At 44.3% G+C, this 18601-nt stretch overlaps 1 protein-coding gene across 2 annotated transcripts in view; it reads right to left on the bottom strand.

Annotated features, from left to right (window-relative positions):
* The window catches only part of GALNT9 (polypeptide N-acetylgalactosaminyltransferase 9), a 454657-nt gene that overhangs the window by 356217 nt on the left and 79839 nt on the right, over positions 1 to 18601 (bottom strand). For both annotated transcript variants that reach the window (XM_068911122.1, XM_068911123.1), the window contains exon 2: positions 16162 to 16294. The gene's annotated coding sequence lies outside the window, so the exon portion shown is untranslated. The remainder of the gene's footprint in view (positions 1 to 16161; positions 16295 to 18601) is intronic.

The following is an 18601-nucleotide window of genomic DNA, read 5'->3' as shown; positions in this document are numbered from 1 at the left end:
CTACTCGCTGGCCCCATGTGCATGCCTACAGTAACCACATTAACCGCAAAGCATGTTTTTATCTTGTTAAGCCGCTAAGCTCTGAAGTGTTCCGTTTAGTATGGTAATAACAAGGCTGAGTGATAAAGCTTTTAGTGGGTAGAGAAATAGCTGCCAAGATCTCCTGTGAAGGGGACACGCAGTTTGTTTTCTTTACAGAGATTCTTCTGGACATGCCAATACAGAAATAAATCAAATTCCATAAGCTAGATAACACCCAGGCTATGAGGTAGACCAACAAAAGCCAAGAACTCAGCATTAAAGAGACTTAAGTAATTTAGGCCAAGAAGTTGACCTGTCAAACCTGATAAGGAATATCTTCTAGATATTAAGCAACCAACAAAATAAACTACACTATTTAGCTACTCAGATGTTGTAAAATAAAGTCAACATATTATTGTCAGTATCTGCAGAAAGAACAAAAGTTATTTTTTTCCTGTTTTGGATCTGCACGAGTAGTCCCATAATGAAAACAGGAGCAGTAAAGGCACCCACCCAGCCTCCTGCCCCCAGCCTATCTCCCACATACACACAGAAACAGCTTCCGATTCAAAGTCATTCTGCCCATCTGAAATACCCTCATCATTCAAATTAAGAGACTGGTCAAGACCTTCTCATTAATGCTTTAGAGCTGAAATGAAAATCATGTGAAAGAGGTCAACCTTAGTGGTATCACAGCCTTCCTCTGCCTTTGGCCAAGCAGTGGCCAAAAAAGCGTTCCCCCTATCACGATACATTTGTGCCCTCTCTCCAAAAAAGCAGTTTCAAGCCTAACAGTCTGTTTATGTCCATGACCTGCAGTCATAGTTTCAACGTAAAGAGGGACAGTCTTCAGTGTTTCTGTTGTGATCACTTGTAATAGAAAGTGATGTTAACAAAGAGAGAAGAAAAGCTCACAGAAAAGATAGAGTCGAGGTTGCCATCTCCCAATTCTTTAAAGCCATGTGATTGGTGCTTTTCCAGGATGTAGCAAAACAGGATCCAAATCAAGAAGAAATTGAGCCTACCATTACCCTGCTGTCAGTGATGGGACAGTGAGCATAGTGCCCATGCTATGCAGTAAAGCTCTCAGTCTGTCCTTCTTTGAATATCCCCACTTGGCAAGGCACCCTTTTACCTTGCATAATGGAGATCCGAGAACCACAACCGTCCCAAGAGGTGCACAATCTTCCTTCAAATCCCCACTGCTGATTGCATAAGGAGTAAGATCTGTAAGATCAAAGTTCTCAGCACTTAGAATCACCTCCAGTTAGTTTGCATTTTGGTTCATTATTTTTACATCTTGTTATCTTGTCACAAACAGCAGCATCAGTAGCTAATTTGCAGGAAACAGCTCTAGTCAGACGCCAATGCATTCCATCTCCAATATCACCGGCCTCTGCCTTTCAAGATAAGAGAAACTCCATTAGGGTGTTTTTTTTTTTTTTTAATTTAATCACTGTGAATCAGTCTCTTGGAGGCATAAATCACACCACTCTGACTTGCTAACTTTGTTTAATGCATAGTCTTGCAGCAATACGTACTTCTTCTATATCTGAACTTCTGTTCTGCAGGAGCAGAAGTAACAAAACAGTGGAAACATCTTTGCTGTCTGCAAAGCAATGTTAATTTATATCCAGAGCCATTAGCAAGTGAGTGGCCTACAGCTTACATGAACGTGGTTCCTAAAAAAATCAAAGCTCTGGAATACCAGAGATTGGTGCAGATGAAGTTCAGCATTTGCATCCTTACAGGCCAGGAACTGACTGAGATCTGAACCGAATAACTACGCCTATCCCTATGGATTGCACAGGCATATCTGCAGAATATTATTCATAAAATCGCGAGGTACTCGGTGGGAAACTGGAGGTCAGGCTGTGGGAGATCTAAGAGAAGAAAAATAGCTTAGGCTTACTTATGTAAGTGCATAATTCTTCAGTCTTCTCTAAAAAAAATAATATTGCAGTGAACTGATTTGGTACATTTGATTCATACTGATGCATAATTCCCCAAGTGGTACACTACACACTTATTTTGTTTTTAAACTCTTTTCTTGAATTCATGAAATCTTTCTTTTCAATATTTTAGACTTTTTCTGGAAACCTAGGTGTCCTTTGCAGGTGATTACTTTTCTTCCCCTCTTTACATTTTAAGAGAAAATATACTGTGTTTAACAACTGTTAGAATCAAACACTAGATTCTCTAAAATCTTTCCTAATTTCTATTTCATTATGTTGTTTCAAAGCTTCTCCATTTGAAGCTGAGGCTATATGACTGTCACAAAGATTCAAAGCCAAATCACCTTGAAAGTTTTCATTTTCTTCCCAAAGCAGCTAGTGAAAATATGCATTTCCAAAGAACACATTATGTCAAAGTACACCTCCATTAGCCATGTTTGGTTGAAGTCCTGAGAAATTTGATGACACAGTCATGATTCACAGTGATCATTAACAGTCAGGGGAAGGACTGATCAGATGAGGGGACTGGAGCATCTCTCCTCTGAAGAAAGGCTGAGAGAGCTGGGCCTGTTCAGCCTGGAGAAGAGAAGACTGAGAGGCGATCTCATCAACATGTATAAGTATCTGAAGGGGGAGTGTCAAGAGGATGAGGCCAGTCTCTTCTCCGTGGTGCCCAGCAACAGGACAAGAGGCAACGGGCACAAACTGAAACACGGGAAGTTCCATCTAAACCTGAGAAAAAACTTCTTCACTGTGAGGGTTGACAGAGCATTGGAACAGGTTGCCCAGAGAGGTAGTGGAGTCTCCTTCCCTGGAGATATTCAGAACCCGCCTGGATGCGATCCTGGGCAATATGCTCTAGAGGACCCTGCTTGAGCAGGGAGGTTGGACTAGATGATCTCCAGAGGTCCCTTCCAACCTTGGTCATTCTGTGAAGCATCTAAGCCAGGGCAGAGTAACATCAGCACCCTGCACAGATAACAGAAGGAGAGGTATTGCTCCCACCTGTGAGAAGAGGCAGACAGTGAAAGAGAAGTAATTTGGGTTCCTGCAGGAGGACTTAACCCATTGGTCTAATAATAGTCACTTTGCTCACCCAGTCCCAACACTGTCCTCAGCCAGAGCAGCGAGATTCGCCAGCCCGGCTTTCTTAGGCTGAGCAAAGGCAAAGCAAGCAGCAGAGCCAACATAAAAACATGGCTGGAGGTTTTGCAGCCTCCAGCAATTTGCCTGCCTAGACAAGTGCCTATTCTACCCATGCCTAGAACTGCCTCTGAATGACAGATAGTCCACAAGGAACAAAAAGGGACAACAGAAAAACAAAGAGATCACCAAAGGCAGTCTCCTGCAGCAGGCGCATGCCTTAAAATTGCCTTGGCCTAGGCAGACTGTTCCGGGCAACAAACCTAGGGCACACTCCAAATAACACTCCAACAGTGGAGCAAGAGCTCAGAGACGACATGCTCCACCATGCCAGAACAAGGATTTGGCTGTTTCACAAATTGACAGGATGAAAACACTCAGCAGGGTCAAATACCTTCATCTTGTTTGTCAAGTATCATAGAATCTTTGGCTGAAAGCAAAGGGTGGGACACAAATAACTGAGATACCAGAGAATACCTTGAGATTTTGCTGAGAGAGTTTGGGGCCCATGGCCTCCTTCAGAAACCAATCTGTACCACTACCCCTAAGAACCACATATGTTTGTCTGGGAGAGCAGCAGCTGGTGTCAAACATGCTAAGCTTGAATTATCACAGTCTGATCAGTAGATTAGGCTGGCTAACAGCTCAAAGTCATATTTAACTATCAGTGCTCACAAGGGGATGCATCTCTGAACAGCTCCGTATGGCATAGCTGGTACCTTAGCTACAGCCAGCCCAGGATTAAACCTTGCAGAGTCCACTCAGCTACCTAGGAGATACTTTAAGAAAACTCACTAAGCACTTGGAGTGACCACAAGAGAAGCCTGCAAGCTTGAGCTATATACAGGAAACTTTCAAGTCATCATCCAGACAAATATGTGGGTTTCTACATAGCAGCAGGCAGGCTCTAGCCTCTTGCACACCAGCTGGGTGCAGAAATGATTGTCTTACACATGCACAAGTCTAAGTGATTTCCAGCATCCCCTTCCAAAATTGGAATAAGACATTTAATGAAAGCCTCACATCAAAACACTAGCAATCCCCTGCTGCAGCAACACTATACCATTTTCGTACTCAAGGGGTTAAAGTACGAATATAATAGCCCAGGCCACCAGCTTGCTGCAAAGCACCCCCAATCAACTTGTCCCACTGCACCAGCACGTGGCTTTTCAGGAGTCTCTGCCCCTTCTTCACACTCACTAATGCTCCATTCAGACCTCATTTAGCAAACTTTTCCAGTCTCCATCTGCTCATTCAACAGACTTTCCAGCAACCTGTCCGACTCCACAGTTATTACTGAGGTTGGTGCAAAAGCAAACAACTGGTGACCAAGTTACAGATCAGTTTGTTCCCCAGTTCCCAGTGCCTGACATTTCCATTACTTTTGCCATTCAGATCTCTTTGTATATGACTCCTTAATTTCACTCCTCACAAATGCAACTGAGGCAACGACCAGTAGCCAGTAAGACCCTCTCCATTACCTTCAGAGGTCTTAGATAAGAACTGCCCTGAAATAATAACCAAAAAGTGGAAAGTAGAATCCCTAAGTATATTATAAGTTCTTATGCAAACAGTAACTTTATCACTAGTCTGTCTTTTTAAAGTATATTTCAATACCTGGAATTTATGGAGGTAGATATTCCAGTATCCTCTTTTCTAGAATGTTTTAACTCCCATTTAAGCTCACTAGGCTGCTTATCCCACCAACACAAAGTATGGAAACAAAGGAAATAAGTAGTTAAGTCAGTCAAGCCTAAATCCCATACAGTTACCAGTTCCCTATCATAACCTCAACTACCTCCCTTTCACCACCCACAGCCCACATCTCTCCACCCTCACCCCGAGGAGCTGGCACGCACACTTCATTCCCCTCAGTCACTGGTTATTAAGCTGCATAGGTGGCTTTCTTCAAGTAGGCTGTAGAAATTTGGGGTTACTTAATACAACAGGAGCGACATGGAACCACAGTACTCCTCAGGTTTCCAGGACAAAGATGTCAGATAGATTAAGACATAGATCACTCAAAGAACTTAAGCATAGCCTCCAGGTTAAATACATGAATAGCACCCCCACCCCCCCGCCCCGGGGCTTCAGCCTGAAAATAATTTTCAGCATGTGATTTTGGCCTGGCCTTGTCAAAATGACTGGGCTAGTGCAATCCAGTGGAATTCTACAGGAGTTCAGCTGCTAACTCCTAAAAATATGAGCCTCTGGTGGGCACTGCTCTCATGGTTAAAGCCTTGCACAAATCAAGCACTCTGCTAAACCTCAGGGGTCTTGCATACTGCAGGGGACTATGAATTCAAGAATGAAGGCAACAGTGCAGAGTAGAGAGAAAAGACGACCAGGGGAAATGAAGATCTTCAGTATTAAGGTTTGACTAAGTGGATGAGACAGTATTGCTAAAAAAGGGTGAGGGGTAAAGAGAGAATTTTCCCCAACCCACCCCATCCTGGCATTATCATTAAATTAAAATGATGAATTACTGAAATAGCTGTGGTCAAGGTCTCCATATCCTCCTCCCCCATTGTAAGTACCAGGATGCATTGTCATGTGCAAACAGCTCCTTCATGAGACACCAAAGGGCTCTTAATAATGGATATTACACTTCTGCAATGATCGCAGTGGAAAGCACCCAAAATTACCAGCTTTCTTTGCAGAGTAATTTGTTATTTTAATGCTGTCAACCTGCAGAAATAGATTTATTGTTATTAATAACAGTGATTTGCCACATTTTGCTAGTTAAATTACAGTGCTGTATAGTTAGTTCCACAATAAAGGACTGGAAGTATGCCAGGAGATTGCTCATAGCTCAGTGTAACAGCAGTTGGCACCATTCCCATTAAGGCATTAAAATTTGAGTCAGAAACATAACAGATGCAAAACAAAACATGAGGTCGCTCGCGGGGATTATATAAAAACAATTAAAACAAATTAATTACCAGTTATGTTAGTGTTGCTCCATGTACACGTAGAATGATTAACAAATCCATGCAGAGGTCTTTTAAAGACCATAAAAGTCAATAAGGATCCCTGAGGGACTACAAGGGAACTTTTCGTTTCCAGTATAACAGTGTGTTTAAGGAGACGAAAGACAGGAAAAAGCACATGCTGTAGGGCAGGTCGAACTTCCCAGAAACAGAAGCAGCATCCAGAGGCTCCCAAGGAAACCCAGGTACCAGATAACGAGTAGAGAGGGGGAAAACAGGCCACGGTCCTTGGCTACGAAGGCATTACAGACACTAGAGGAGCCCAGGCCCACAACGCGCTGAGCTCACTGATGTAGTTCTAACAAAGCACCTCATCTACCAGCTCAAGAAAAGCTGAACCGAAGCCAGTGATTTAAACCAGAGTCAAGGATATACTCGAAAGCTTGCAAAAGGATAGACTTCATATAAAGGTGCAGTTTGTTGAAAGAGGCTGCGGGAATTTTCTCCATGTCTTCCTCTCAGCAAACCTGAGTATTTATGGCCCTTCCAGAACACTGGAAAGCCTCTGGTGGGGGGATTCCTACTAGGAATCCACCCATCAGTATACTTCGCTTTCTACCCATGCATGCCTCCCTTTGCAAAAAAGTAGTAATTGTGCATAAAGCATTATTTCTAATACACTAAAAGCCCTTTTCATTACCCAGTACTCAGAGGCAGAGGCTGTAGCTTTCAGCAGAAGCCGGGATTCAGGCATTACCAAATACTGCTGAAGATCTTCTCCAAAGCTTTCCCTGTCCACCTGCTACTTCAGGAATAAGACAGTAAGGGAACTCTGAGGGCCTAAGTCTCCTTTTATACCTGTGTAGTCCCACTGACTTCAGTATTGTTGCTCCTAATAGTCACTGTTATAGATTTACTCCCTCAATACTGTCTCCTGAAATACTGTCTTATGAACAGGCCATCCCAGCCCAACACAGAACAAGTATCACAGCTGGTTAGCTGCCCTTTATACTGTAAACCTGTGACTTGGTCATTACCGTCTTCCCCCGCCTGAAATCAGTGGGGAAAAAACTGCCTTCCAGTTTTTCCACTGATTCTTTTATCCCTGGACAATGTGACCTCAAATTGTGCTGGCTCTCCTGATCAGGGGCACAGGTAGCATATGCACTTTCTCAAAATGAAATGAATTTGATGTGCTCTCACCAGCACTGAAATAATCATTTTGCCAAATTCTAGCAGCTGGATTTGAATAGATTGCCTCTTAACATGAAGAGAAATATTAAACATAGTGTACACTTCTGATTTCTCAATGGGATTCACAAAGCATTTATCTGTCTATATGGATGCGTATCATGGCTTCTACCTGTGGGATATTTTCCGTTCTTCAAATTGTACAGATCATCTTCCTTTTAATACACCCAAACCTAAGTTTTTCTTTAGAATACTTATTAATATTTTGTGAAGGTGTAAAACAATACCACATGAGAAATTCTAGCCACATAGGTGCCAGAGGAAATACTACAGATAGATTTAAGAGAAACACAACTTTCTGGAAGCAAACATACATTGGTATAATTGAAAAGCTGCAGCCAAAGTTTCAAGAATCAAAAGAAAATTCCTTGGGCAGCATATAAGATGTTACTGTCTGATTGTTGTTTCTAGCTTTACATTACCGAGGAAAAGAAAGTGTATATTGGTATTTTAGCCCTTGACTAAACTATTGCTCTCCAAGGGGTGATTTGCTTCATATTCTATCCTTTGGAAAGAAGCAGGTATGGAATAATCACACTGACTCTTCTTATTGGCCATGTATAACACCTAATATTAAAGAAATTGAGTTCAGCTTCACTACAGGCCTCTCCCCTTCTCTGTCCCCCTTGTTAGCACACTCAAACCATCATTTTTCCTATCAGCTCTTCATTAAGCATCGTCTATACGCTTGATGCGGTACAAGACAGAACCGAGTCCCTGCCCTCAGGAGGACAGCTATTTTTTTGAAGAGAGATAACAGCAGGCACCAAGTGTTCATATAAGCACTGATCCTGGAAGGTGGTCTAGATGCACTGCCAGGATTTAGTCCTAAAGCCACCCATAATCCCTTGAAGGGGGGAAGGATTTCCCAATTTATTTCAGAACACTCCATGTATTTGAATTAACCCACGGAAACCTCTTTTTCAAATTGTTTGAATTTGCCTGAGTACTGAGGAGGAGGGCAAAAAAGCAGCCCACATATAACTGTACCACACACACAGATCTCCCAGAGACAGGTCAGGAAACACCTACTAGGATTGTTTGGTAGGTAATGTGCCCTTCTCCCCCCCGCCCCGAGATCACAGAAGCACTGGTGCAAACCAGGCAAAGTAGAGAGAGACGCTGTCTTTAGTACGGAGAGAGGAAAGGTTCAGTGTCACCTCCTGCAGGACATTCAGCACAGGAAAAGGGAGAGCAGGACTGGCTCACGCTCATGCACGATCTCTTCCTCCTGGGGAGAGGGAAGTTTCGATTTCTATAAGGCACTTGGATTGTGTGTGTCTCAGTGCCTGAAGGACAGGGTTAGCTTACCCTCAAGAGAGTCAGCAAACCACCCGCTCGTACCAATTCCATTGATGATGGAAAGATCCACACAGAATAAACCGTAGCTTTAAACATAGGCCTGCTGCCAATATTTGGTTATTTGACTTGGGAGCACAGAGAGATAACAGCAAAAATATTTCTCACCAATAAAGAGCACTTTTCACCTTATTTATACAGCTTTTCCCTAATTGTTAAAGGCACTGAAACAGCTTGGATAAAAGTAAGGCCTAACCAAGTGGGCTGAGGTCGGCAGTGAGGATAATGCCCTTTCACACTGGGACTGCAGTCCCTATAGCTCAGGCTACATTAACAGGAGACATGAGTGGAGGCTCAAGAGGCACCACGGAGATTTAGGTCCCTTATCCTCACATGAGTAGCACTGAGCAGCAGCATGTCACATCTCACACATGGAACAGCACACAGTGGGCACAGCACTCTTCCCCTGCAAGGGAGATCAGGTCTGATCAAGTACACACGTACCCAAATCAAGCGCAGCAAACTGGATACCAGCAGGTGTCCTGGAAAGTCTTGGATCTAGTCCAAGTGCTTGCTCTAACTTACTTCAAGTAATAAGTAATTTGCAGGCTATAACTCCCCCCTCATAAAAAAAAGCAGATGGAGATAGTAAATATTGATGGGTATCACCAGATGTCACTGTTGTACAAAGTCTTCCAAGTCGCTTTTCTTGGAGAGCACAGCATAGACTTGAAAAGACACCTTACAGTTCCCGCTCTCCTGCCTACACGGCCTCTTTTCATCCTTAGCAGTCCAACAGAAGATACTACAAGAGGAGCAGCAGCGGAGTCTGCTCTCTGGCACAGTCTGATTTTAAAGTCTGTTACTTAGAGCAGAGGCATGGCAGGCTGCGGGTTTCACAGAAGAAACCACAAAGCACCATGACTGCTTTTGTTTTGGGTCCAATATGTTTATAACAAGCTTCATTTTCTAATTTTGTTCCAATACCTTTCTTTCTGCTGGAAAACTAAATCACAGTGCTACAACTGCTCTCAGCTGACAAAGATAATTGATAATTGGTAATATTGAGCCTAGAATGTCTTTTGCATGATGTCACCTTATTAGCTTCAGCAGGGATACTCTGAGATAAATCAAAACCAGGATTTTAGAGTTTATTTGCTTAAAGTCTATTTCATTCAGATTTTGTTGTACTTAAGATGGCTTCAATATAAGCATTTGCTTTCCAGTAATAAAGTATTGTTCCCTATTTGAAAGGGTGCCTATCAGAAGAGCAGAGCAGTAGTTGGCTGAGCTTAGGTTTGAACCTAAGAACAGTGTCCTTTCAAAGGGAAAACCTGTTGAGGAAATAATTTCAGCTAAGAAAATAAACATAACGGGTACTGCATCAGAAGAGCCACAAAATAATGTTGACCTGCTAAAGAAACACACTTGGTGTTTTAAAACAAAACAGATATGCCCAAGGAAGTGCTTTGCTTGAAATGTGTGTATTTTTATTCTTCAAGACCAATTTAAAAAATAAAAAGACAACAAAACATACACACACACACAAAGCCCTTCAGCCTAAGCATTCTGATGCTGATTTGTTATGTACTGTGAGCTATTCCCAAGGTGACAAGTGTTATCTGAATGTGGTCTGTGCAGTAATCCAGAACCAATTATGTATAATAGCTCTCTAGCAAAGTACACTGAAAAATAAAGAAAACATGCTGATTGACAAATACAGTACTCCACATTCAAGTCTTGTGGTCACACATGCTCAGTGGTCTCCTGCTCTCCCCTTCCATCATGAACAAAATCCACCGCCCCAGCCAGCTATCAGCTTGCACTGACAGCAGCAAGGAGAAGCTCCCAGCCATTCACACCAACACGAGCAAGCTTCCAAGGAGCAGCGACAGCAAAGAGCCACCCGACGCCCTTGTGGCAACTCACCGAGAGCGAACAGAGGAGCTCACAGGCTGACAAGAAGGGAACGTTGGGAGAGAGGGGGCACCGGAGGCATCAACCAAAGAGACTAATCAAGTTGCTTCTAGGGCAAGAACTAGCCGTCATTGGCCAGACTTCCACTTTTCACCAGTGTATTTAAAAGACAGCCCTTTCTGCCACAAGTCCTGCTGGGAAATGGTCTGCAAAGGTAGACTTTGGCACTGTACATATTGTAAGTACATATGTGGTTAGAGGTAACCGATAACAAACTTCTGGTTATTGTCAACTCCCAGTCCACTACATTGGCTGCACTTGGGCACATATATGCTCCACTCTTCTCTCGGTGACAACAACATTCATCAGTGTAAGATATGTCCTCCTTCCTGTAGCTGGGTGATAAGGAACAAACACACAAAGTGCAGGTTTGCAGTGAAAAGCCTACTTTCTGCTCCCACTCACAGTAGTGAAGTATTTTCTGGCAGTGCTCAGAAGTCACAGCTGGGAAGGCAGACAGAGCAGCAGCCACCCACCAGCCGTGCTAACAAACGGCCCATCTTGGCACAACAGACTGGCACCCACAAGGTGCAAGGACAGGTATCAAGAAAGCAATTTGCTGGGGCCATACTGCAGGCACCACAGCAACAACTGGGCCACAACCAGTAGCAAGCACCACAGCAGTAACCTTGCTTTGGCATGGGTACAGCCGTCCAGTATCATATTTATTGTACAGCCGTCCAGTATCCCACTTTCTGCTGCAAATTCTGCGAGGCTATATTGACATTTAGTTTATGATCAAGAGGCAGGATCCACTTAATCAAAGGATCACAGCATCTGAGCTGTGCTGGACTGAATTGAGTATCTTCGGTAGTCCATCAGCAACATCATAAGCCACCCCTTCTCCCCACAGCTGTGTTTTCACATTAGGCTGTTTTACTACACTCCTGAATTCACAAACGTAGAGTGATCTTTTTAATTACTTATCAGTTTTCAACTTGGTTTCACAGAATCACAGACTCGTTTAGGTTGGAGGGGACCTCTGGAGATCCTCTAGTTTGGCTGCACATACCTCTTCCTTTTTAATACTGGCTTAAGCACGACAAACAAAGAAACAATTAAGGACCAGAAATGTATCAACTTGAAAAGGAGCATTCATGGGACACTACAAGGATTTGCCTGTAGCCTGGTATAACTGAAGCGGGGAGGGGGGAAGAAATAAAAACAACCTTTAATGTGCTGGAAGGAGAGCACAAAGCAAATGGTACCTGAATTAAGTTCAGGTCATTCCAAGATGAAAGGCAGGGCAAAGAGAAATTAAAGAGAAATAACAACCCTAGGGAAGTCTGTAAAATATGGACATGAAGTAGCAAAATGATGTTCCAGCCAGAAAAACGCAAAGCTAATACATACTGTGGAGGCTGAGAACATAAATCTCAAATGCAACAATTTGAGGAGAAAGAAAATACTCATGAGACTAAGAGGAATGCTTTGGATTGATAGCAAGCCAATTTTCTCTAAGGGGCCAGTACAATACTACTGCTCAACTCTTTTGCTATTCCACTATCCTCCATTTTCCAAGGGTCATATTGAGAGATGTGAAACTTCCACCAAAAAAGGTAGGACAAAGAGCTTTGGAAGAGAGATTCCTCCTTGTTTCAGGATATAACCCAACAATAAACTAACAAAGATTAGGTGGTAAACAGCCTGCCATTGGACCGTAATTGCTTACTGCAGGATTTCTGATGTTTTCTTCTTATACAGCTGGTAGCACAGTGGGAAACAAAATATTGTACTCTGATCCAATCCATGAGTTAACGTAATCTCCCATGCTCTCTCCCCCTGTCATCCTTCTCTAGTATTTTCAAATAAAAATGAAGCACTTTTGCTTCATATAAAAAAAGCTCAGTTTCTACTGTCACAAGCCATAGTTCAGTAATGCAAGCAGCCAGGGTTACTACTCCAAAGTCACCCAAGCCAAGTCTGGGGTCGAGTCAGCAGATCAACCCTGATCTAAATCCTAGCCCCACCCACCTGAAGTTTTTAAAATCCTGTCTCAATCTGACTTTTTAATGCTCACCAAGAGCTTGATATGCAGGGCAAGTTTTGCTGGTTGAAAGTGCTTCAGGTATCTGTACTTGTCTTTTCCTGACCACTGGAACCCATACAGAAACATCTGGAATACGGGACCCTCCAAGGGCTCACAATCTGGCTGGACACTCTCTTTCTCCAGATCTGTCTCTGTTGTGCTCTCTCTCCCTGCTGTGTCCTTCCCACCTCCACCTTTATCTGCTTCCTCTTTGCACGTACTGCCTCAGGAAACCCACACAGAGCCTTTCAGCTCTTGTCCAGAGAAATTATAATTAGCGTCATTATTTACCACCGTGGCAACCTCAGAACAGTTGTGCAGAGGCACTGGCGGATTCAATCTTCAGGAGGAATCTACCAAGCACATCTCAACCCAGCTGCCTCCCACTCCCACTGACTCACTACTGTCTCAGCTGCCAGCTCTCAGCAGGAATGACACCAATGAGCCAGGAATGAAAAAAAAAAAAAAATCACAGCAGAGGAAAGGAGAAGAGTCCAAATGTAAAGAGGAACAGGCTTTTATATTTGGTTTTGTGTGTGTTGCAGTCCATCACACTGCAAAGGACCAGGCTCACAAAAGCCTCTGTGCAATGGGGAAAGACTGATGAGATGTCACTAATTTATAGGCACCTTCTAGCTGCTCTTCTGACTAGAGCAGCTTGACTGCGTCTTACTCTATGAGGTCCCAAGATGCAGTAGACAAAAAATGAAAGAGATTACTGTGTTTTCCCTCTTTATACAGGCAAGGGCTCTCAAAAAAGGGGTAAAGTTTACTGCAGGGCTCTGAAGAGAGAGGACTAGGTTTATTCCTTTGCTATCTACATGTTCCGCTCTAGAACTGTTCTACAACACTGAGCGCACATGTGGGATGTAACATGCAAGCCTTAGACATAACATGAAAACTGGTCCTACAGCAATCAAGAGAAAATCCCACTGGCTTTGAAAGGATGAGAACCTACTCTGGGTTCATAAAAAAATTCCTACTACCAGCCACTACCAGTTCACGAGCAGGTACAGAACTGACAGGATGAAGACGCACCATCTAAAATTCATGAGACATTTTGCAGAGATTTCGAATCATCTCAACTCTCAGTGAGTCACAGTAGAATCCTGGAAAAAAAAAAAAAATCCCCCTAGACTTCCCCCCAGCTCACAACAAAGTCCCCTTCAAGGCAAGAAGTCACATATAGGTGCCTGGCAGTGCTCCCTCCTCCCACCACAGGCTCTCCTCAACGCTGCTCTGCAGCACTGAGCACAGACACATCCAGCATTCCTGACAGGTCTGGCTCTGCAAGAATATAGGCCATTTCTAGTCAGCGGGGTTCAGGTAGACAACTATGGGTCTGTTAGTTTGGGAGATAAGCAGTGTACACGAGAATTCAGGAGAGGGGTAACGAAGGACAGAGAGAGAGAGGGAAAAGAAATGTTCTTCCTAATTGCTTGCATGCATGAAAACACTTGTCTGAAGCTTTCCGGGATGGGTCACTTGACCAAAACACAGTTTCACACAACAGCAGGTTAAAAGTATTGCAGCATCCCTATCTGCTGAGGACTTTGAGTTTACACTCAGGCCTGTATTTTGTCCATTCCTCCCTTCCCGAGTTCCTGCTGCCCTTATGCATGATGCTAGCTGCACGGTTATTCACATACCTCCCCCCGCCCCCCCACACTCCCCTTAGAGCTCTAACTACTTTGCTAGTCTGAGGTCACAAGCCTCAGCCTTGTATTTGTGTTAAAGCTAGTCTTTTTTAGCAATTCCCCCACCTCCACCCCGCATCTGTGCAAATTTTCTCTTCCTCTCAAAAGAGGCCAATCAAAGCCAGTACAGATGGGTAGTGCAAGTTAGAAAAATACTAAATCAAGAAGCACAACAGCAATATTGCAGACACCACTCACTGAGGGTCCCTAGTAACTAAGGAGTATTAGAGAGCTGGAACAGCTGTTTGGTTTTGGTCCTCTGGTCTTAACCCCCGCATGAGGTCAGGAGAGCAATTACAGCCTTCTAGAGCTGGTAGGTTGGTCACTGCTAACTGCCTGCTCCTGACACTCCCTGTCCGATTCTGCCCCATGACATTGCGCCTGAAACAGCCTCTCCAAAAGAAACTCCACAGCCTCCTTATTCCTACAAGGCACTGGGGAGAGCTTGGCCTCCGAAAGAATAGACAAGTGCTGTTGAACTGCTTGAACATTGACACTGGATAAACGCTGTCACCAAGCCAACAGCAGAGTCATCAGGGGCTAAAGAAAAGAGCAAATGTTTGTAATCAGAGCTGCTGCAAACTTACTGGTTCCTTGCTAAGCCCTAAGAAAAACAAGGAGATGAAAAGTTGGCTTCTGCTCTTTTTAGTAGGCACTGGAAATGCCTTGGCTCCATGCAAACCAGTCATGTTTACATAGCCTCCCCATTGCCTCCTGCCTGCATTCATTCTGTAAGCAGCTTCTGTTTACAAGCAGCAGGGAATGTGATCTCTGTCCATGAAAATGTATGATGTCAGGGTTAATCAATCTGACCTGAGGTGACATGGCCAGGAGCAGCCGCTACATCTCCCAGTAGGGAGAAGCTATATATAGTGCCATGACATGAAGAAACATATCAATCACAGAGCAAAGAAAATAAAAAGGCACTTTGATTTAACAGCAAATTCTACTTTGAGCTCCTAAAGGCGGCTGGCCAGCTGAAATGGTGCATGAAAGTCGACTACTGTGCAAAATATTTTCAGATGTGGCATTTACTGGTAGCAATTTCAGCCTTGAAAGAAGGAACTGTTAGAAAATTTGTGCGTCTTTAACAGGAAAATTTCCTTATTAGTCTGGAGGTCACAGCTGTGCAAAAAGCCCAGCAGCCTTGCTTCCCAAGGGTACATGAACACCGCACTCAGTTCAAGCTGCAGACTCTGTCTCCCCCTAATTTCTCTTGCAAATCTGTCTGAACCCGGAATGCAAAGCAAAATTCAGTCAAATACCCAGAGAGAGCTACACAAAGCTGTGAATTTCACATGGTTCTTGATGGGAAACTATAAATCCATCTAGGGTTGCCCCCAAGTGTTTCACAAACCTTCAGGGGACTTTTCAACTATTCATTTGTGATATTTCAAACACAGCTCACAGCTGAGCTAAGGTGAGTCTCTCAGGGCTCTTGGCTTGCCCCTGAGCATTTTTCAGATAACTTTCCTGTTAGGGAATAGTAAAAATCCTTCTCACCCTCCCTTCCTTCTCACTAGTTACCTGACCATAAACCCAACTCCCTGAGCAGTGCCTTCTGGGAGAAATTCCAGGAGCCAGTTGATGTTGTTGGACAAAACAGCAACTAGAATAGGCTGAAACTTGCCTTTAACACTAAACAATTTAGTTATGTATGTTGTGGAGCTACCCAGCAGCCCCAGTATGTACTGTCAACAAATGAGATGTGACCCCTGCCTTGAAAGCGGTCACAATACAATCCAGCATAAAAGTACCACATACAAAAAACAGAGAGGAGAGACTGGTAGCAATAGCAAAACAAAGACTGGAACAGCAGTAACCACAGTGTAACTCATGCTAAGTGAGCATTAGCTTACCCTGCATCCAGATGGCTATAGCACCAGTTGGACCATGTTAGCAGTTTGCGTGGTTCAGGTCTTGCTGCACTGGACAAGACAAGTAGAGGCTCAAACACATCCTTCAGAGAGCAGCTGGATACGCAGTTGAAACCTGTTAAAAATGCAAGTGGAGACAGGTGAAGCCCGAAGCCCAGTGTCACCTTGGAAGACCAGAGCCCCAGAACAGAGCAGAAAACTAATGTGCCTCCTGAGCACGGATCAAGGAAAGAACAGTCAAAACTGAGGGAGTCCTTACACAGAAGCAGCTTTCCTTTGGCTAGAGGTTGTTCTGAACCTCTGGAAAGAAATACAGTAGCTCAGAGCAGCGTTTTTATGGGTAAGCCAGTTCTAGTGCGAGATGTTCCCCTAAAGAGGAAGTTTGCCTACACTGCTTTCAAGGGCTACTGGGCATTTTAAAGACAGACAAATCCCACCAAGGAAACACCTGCCTCAGTCAAGAAATCCAGCTCTATACCCCTGAACTGCAGCCAGGATCAACAACGCTTTTTTGCGCACACTGTCTCAAGGCACTGGCCCTACACAGCCCCCAGCTACTGGGCCTGCTGCAGATGGGGTGATACAATTCTGTGGCCAAAGCGGGGCCGAGTAGATAAAGATAAACACTCCCTCTTGGCCTTCAAGCAGATAAACAGAGCCCTTAAATCTTTAGAGCTATCAATATTTATAGGTTAATCTGCAGAAAAGGTAACATCTTGGCAACAGCCAGGTCTTTTCCTGGAAATGACTCAGTTAAACATGCCTCCCCCAACTTGGGGAAAAGAAATCTGAAACATGGTGCTGTTACAGACCTATCCGGAGATTGCCACCTAGTGCTAACACTGCTGCTGATTGCTACCAGAAAAATCAAAATGAACAGCCAATTTGTGCTAGTGCAGCAGACACAAAAAGCAGAGCTGTGGAATCAGATTTTTCCTGCCTCAGCTGAGGGACAAGAAAGAAAATTATTTTTACAGAAACCCTCTCTCTGAAGTAAGGCTCAAGTGACTGAATACAGTAATGACATAGTGTAGGTGCAGCAGGGATTTGTCAATGATAAACATGTGCGAGAAGATTGTATGTTTATCCTGTACATACACTGTGAAAAATATAGACCCCCATCAGTACCATGCTTGACTGCAGTCATGCTCAACACAACCCATGTATCAGTACAGTTTGACAGCTACGTATTATTTATGGCAGCTTTTCCAACTAGGTAGACATTTACAAATCAAAATAACTGTCATCTGTGTTGTCTGAATGCAATTCTTGGTGTGTTTTATCCTCTACTTTCCTCCACCTACTGTATTATTAACAGCCCTTGGCCTCTCTCCGTCAATCTCACTTTTCTCCACAAATGTTTTTCCAGCACACTGCAGCCTCAGGAGCAAAGACCATCGCCCAGCAGATGGCACTTTTACCAAGCTGTTAGCAGATCACAGGAAACCCATATACTTGCATAAATCCCAGACCTCAGAGCAAACAAGGGGGTAATTGAGATTTTGTTGAGGACACGAAATCAGAGTGTCCCTGAGTGCTGGCTGCAAGGAGGGCTCTTTGAAGAGGCCCAGAAGCTGCAATCTGCTGCCAAAAGTTGATAAAGTGCCTGTGGGAATAGGCAGCGCCTGCAGGTTTGAACCACAGGTCTGCTTGGAGAAGACAAGTGGAACCGGAGATTTCTGGCATTTTATTTGCACGCTCGCCAAGCCTCATCCAGCCCTTACTGCAGCTCAAAAGCAACCATGTTTTGTTGTTCTCATCTTTAAGGAGCCTCGCCACCCCCGCTCTCCCACCATAGCAGGCTCTGTGGATGTTGAAGCATTCCCACATGCCGTTTGGGGGCTGTCACTGCTCCGCCTGGGCTAGGACTGCAGCTCCTCCCAGAAGGCTATCTGGAGATGAGCAGGCTTCAGTGCCAGCCAGACAGGAGGGCTGGCAGGACTGCGGGCCAGTGCTGTGCAGCCCTGCTCCAAGAACCTCTCCTGGGACTACAGGATGGCCATGACACGCAGCAAGCACGTTTCCAGAGCACGTCAGCCACAGCATAGGGCTACCAGAGAGGGAGCAGGGGGGACAAGTCCTGTAGTGTCCTTCAAAAGCTTCTGCTAGCACAGCCACAGGGCGCATTACTGCCACTAAGCTGCAAGGAGGGTCACTGCCCCCTTGAAAATGCTGCCCTAAGACAAGCATCAGATCTGAGGCCTGAAGAAAAGTTATCAGACACTGAGGTATTGAGCACTGCCTAAGCAAGAGCTGGCAAGGCACCAAGGCACACCATGCTCGTCTTGTTCCCATAACAGGACGAAAACCAGCTGCGTGCTAAACCAGATAGCCACCAGCTCTCCCATCTGTGAATTTCCTTGCAAAACTAAGCGTGAGGCAGTTTGCGTTGCAAGATGGAAAGCGGGTGCAGGGAACTTGG

Source organism: Struthio camelus, chromosome 17, assembly GCF_040807025.1.
Source record: "Struthio camelus isolate bStrCam1 chromosome 17, bStrCam1.hap1, whole genome shotgun sequence".
NCBI lineage: Eukaryota > Metazoa > Chordata > Aves > Struthioniformes > Struthionidae > Struthio > Struthio camelus.
This window is presented reverse-complemented; position numbering and strand designations above follow the sequence as displayed.